This window comes from Salmo salar, chromosome 16, assembly GCF_965601325.2.
Source record: "Salmo salar chromosome 16, fSalSal1, whole genome shotgun sequence".
Taxonomy (NCBI): domain Eukaryota; kingdom Metazoa; phylum Chordata; class Actinopteri; order Salmoniformes; family Salmonidae; genus Salmo; species Salmo salar.
The window spans coordinates 88,505,738-88,510,224 of record NC_138306.1 but is presented as its reverse complement, the minus strand read 5'-3'; positions in this window follow the sequence as shown (position 1 = coordinate 88,510,224).

Sequence of the window (4,487 nt, the reverse complement as noted above, 5' to 3'; positions counted from 1 at the left end):
CTTCATACGAGGAGGGAACGTCCAGTCACGTGAACCCAGCTTTAGAAGCACCCAGCACCGTCACGTGAGGAGGCCAGCAACACCCTCTTATTACAGCTCCCCTCCCAGACACAACTCAGTACTATGCTACTACTGGCAAACCCTGCTCAAATCAGAATCAGAATTCTACTGTAAAATACTGTATCATAGAATGGGTTATTTCATTCTGGATATTTAAAAACAGCTATTTATAGGCCACGGGGAGGCCGAGCAAAACTCAAAAAGGAAAAACATATTTACATAGCAGATAAACAAGTACTAATGATCTAGTAGATTTATGTGTTTTATGTTGGTTAACTATGTATACTGCTGTCTTGGCTCACTTGGAAAAGATGTCAATGTGACCTGTCTGGTTAAATAAAGGATGGTAGCCAATGTTTTATAACTTGTCTGTGATCTATGTGGAGAGATATATAAAGTATATTGTCTTATGTTAAAGAGGAACGGCAGACAGCAGTAGTCAGTGTCTTATAGTAAAGAGGAAAGGCAGACAGCAGTAGCCAGTGTCTTATGTTAAAGAGGAACGGCAGACAGCAGTAGTCAGTGTCTTATAGTAAAGAGGAAAGGCAGACAGCAGTAGCCAGTGTCTTATAGTAAAGAGGAACGGCAGACAGCAGTAGTCAGTGTCTTATAGTAAAGAGGAAAGGCAGACAGCAGTAGCCAGTGTCTTATAGTAAAGAGGACGGCAGACAGCAGTAGTCAGTATCTTATAGTAAAGAGGACGGCAGACAGCAGTAGCCAGTATCTTATAGTAAAGAGGAAAGGCAGACAGCAGTAGTCAGTATCTTATAGTAAAGAGGAAAGGCAGACAGCAGTAGTCAGTGTCTTATAGTAAAGAGGAAAGGCAGACAGCAGTAGTCAGTGTCTTATAGTAAAGAGGAACAGCAGACAGCAGTAGTCAGTATCTTATAGTAAAGAGGAACGGCAGACAGCAGTAGTCAGTATCTTATAGTAAAGAGGAAAGGCAGACAGCAGTAGTCAGTGTCTTATAGTAAAGAGGAAAGGCAGACAGCAGTAGTCAGTGTCTTATAGTAAAGAGGAACAGCAGACAGCAGTAGTCAGTATCTTATAGTAAAGAGGAAAGGCAGACAGCAGTAGTCAGTATCTTATAGTAAAGAGGAACGGCAGACAGCAGTAGTCAGTATCTTATAGTAAAGAGGAACAGCAGACAGCAGTAGTCAGTATCTTATAGTAAAGAGGAACGGCAGACAGCAGTAGTCAGTATCTTATAGTAAAGAGGACGGCAGACAGCAGTAGTCAGTATCTTATAGTAAAGAGGAAAGGCAGAGAGCAGTAGTCAGTATCTTATAGTAAAGAGGAAAGGCAGACAGCAGTAGTCAGTATCTTATAGTAAAGAGGAAAGGCAGACAGCAGTAGTCAGTGTCTTATAGTAAAGAGGAACAGCAGACAGCAGTAGTCAGTATCTTATAGTAAAGAGGAAAGGCAGACAGCAGTAGTCAGTATCTTATAGTAAAGAGGACGGCAGACAGCAGTAGTCAGTATCTTATAGTAAAGAGGACGGCAGACAGTAGTAGTCAGTGTCTTATAGTAAAGAGGAACGGCAGACAGCAGTAGTCAGTGTCTTATAGTAAAGAGGAAAGGCAGACAGCAGTAGCCAGTATCTTATAGTAAAGAGGAAAGGCAGACAGCAGTAGTCAGTATCTTATAGTAAAGAGGAAAGGCAGACAGCAGTAGTCAGTATCTTATAGTAAAGAGGACGGCAGACAGCAGTAGTCAGTATCTTATAGTAAAGAGGACGGCAGACAGCAGTAGTCAGTATCTTATAGTAAAGAGGAAAGGCAGACAGCAGTAGCCAGTGTCTTATAGTAAAGAGGAAAGGCAGACAGCAGTAGTCAGTATCTTATAGTAAAGAGGACGGCAGACAGCAGTAGTCAGTATCTTATAGTAAAGAGGAACAGCAGACAGCAGTAGTCAGTATCTTATAGTAAAGAGGAAAGGCAGTGAGACTGAGCCATGTGAGGAGCCAGGTCAGGGTAGAGTACCGCCCTGGGCAGTCAGCTGACTGTTTCGGTGTTTCAAATGGCACCCTATTCCCTATATTGTGCACTACTTTTGACCAGAGCACTATGGATCTTAAGGACTCTGTTCAAACGTAGTGCACTATATAGGGAATAGGGTGTCATTTGGGGTGTGTATCGACTTTCTCTCTCTCTCTAGCAATTGAGGAGGGGGTGCGGGAACCTGGGAACCTGGGAAGGAATGAGTGAAGCCATGAATGCCTGGACTTCCAGTAGTACTGTTACTCTGACCTTTATCACTACATAGTTATGTTGACCTCTTATCACAGCACCCTATAGGGGCTCTGGTGAAAAGTAGTGCACTAAATAGGGACTAGGGTGCCGTTTGGGATACAAGCAGTATCAAGGCGAGATATGAGACAACTGGTGGCTCGTCTTCTGTTTCATCCGTCTATTCCAGGGATCATCAACTAGATTCAGTTGCGGGCTGATAAAAAAATATATTTGTAGACTGCAATTTGACTGTAAGAAGCCCAAACAGATATATCAAATCAAATTTTATTTGCCACATGCGCCGAATACAACTGGTGTAGACTTCACTGTGAAATGCTTGCTTACGAGCCACCCAACAATGCAGTTAAAAAATAATGGTAACAAGAGGAATGAAATACACAATGGAGCTATATTACAGGAAGTACCAGATCAACATGGAGCTATATACAGGAAGTACCAGATCAACGTGGAGCTATATACAGGAAGTACCAGATCAACGTGGAGCTATATACAGGAAGTACCAGATGAATGTGGAGCTATATACAGGAAGTACCAGATGAATGTGGAGCTATATACAGGAGTACCAGATCAACGTGGAGCTATATACAGGAAGTACAAGATGAATGTGGAGCTATATACAGGAGTACCAGATCAACGTGGAGCTATATACAGGAAGTACAAGATGAATGTGGAGCTATATACAGGAGTACCAGATCAATGTGGAGCTATATACAGGAAGTACCAGATCAATGTGGAGCTATATACAGGAAGTACCAGTACCAGATTAACATGCAGGGGTACGAGCTATTTGAGGTAGATATGTACATGAAGGCAGGTTAAGTGACTAGGCATCATAGATAGTATGTTTCAAATGTGTAAAAGTGTGTGTGCGTATGTGGGTTTTATTTGACTAAAACAACATGGTTGATTTCTTCAGGGCTCCTGGCCAGTAAGGTTGATTTCTTCAGGGCTCCTGGCCAGTAAGGTTGATTTCTTCAGGGCTCCTGGCCAGTAAGGTTGATTTCTTCAGGGCTCCTGGCCAGTAAGGTTGATTTCTTCAGGGCTCCTGGCCAGTAAGGTTGATTTCTTCAGGGGTCCTGGCCAGTAAGGTTGATTTCTTCAGGGCTCCTAGCCAGTAAGGTTGTTGAGAATGTAGGGGTGGTGGTGTGATAAGAGGACTACTCTAAATGCAACACTTACAAGCAGCAGCAGCTCCTCTGACTCATCACTAAGCCACATACATCCTGTTGGGAGGAGTGGAGGGGCAGCCTCACTGAAGAGAATTGCAATAGTTTAAAATACCTTGCTTTACTGTACTTGTGAAATAATTTCATTATTCAATAGCAACCTGCTGGTAAACAGACTGAGTTTTAGTTGAGATGGAGAGGAGACAAGAAGAAGCCACTTTAGACACCCAGGGATGGAGACCAGCTGGGACCAGAATCTGACATCACAGGTCACTCACGCTCCTCCCACTAAAGCAATTAGAATTTGTTTCTGAGGAATGACTACGCTTCACAGGCAGAAACCACATCGGCCCGTCGGCCCGGAGACTGGAGCCGCCCGTCGGGCCCGGGGACTTGCGCCGCCCGTCGGGCCCGGGGACTTGCGCCGCCCGTCGGGCCCGGAGCCTGGAGCCGCCCGTCGGGCCCGGGGACTGGAGCCGCCCGTCGGGCCCGGGGACTGGAGCCGCCCGTCGGGCCCGGGGACTGGAGCCGCCCGTCGGGCCCGGGGACTGGAGCCGCCCGTCGGGCCCGGGGACTGGAGCCGCCCGTCGGGCCCGGGGACTGGAGCCGCCCGTCGGGCCCGGGGACTGGAGCCGCCCGTCGGGCCCGGGGACTGGAGCCGCCCGTCGGGCCCGGGGACTGGAGCCGCCCGTCGGGCCCGGGGACTGGAGCCGCCCGTCGTGCCCGGAGCCTGGAGCCGCCCGTCGGGCCCGGAGCCTGTAGCCGCCCGTCGGGCCCGGAGCCTGTAGCCGCCCGTCGGGCCCGGAGCCTGTAGCCGCCCGTCGGGCCCGGAGCCTGGAGCTCCCTCCATAGACACACATTAACATCATGTTGGTAAACACAGTTGAAAGGATGAACGGAGAACACTTGATTCAGTCGAGGATTATTTCTCACAAGGTCAACCAACTACTCAGTCACACCACTTATGTTATACACAAGTACTCAATCCATTTGATGTTCACACCATGAA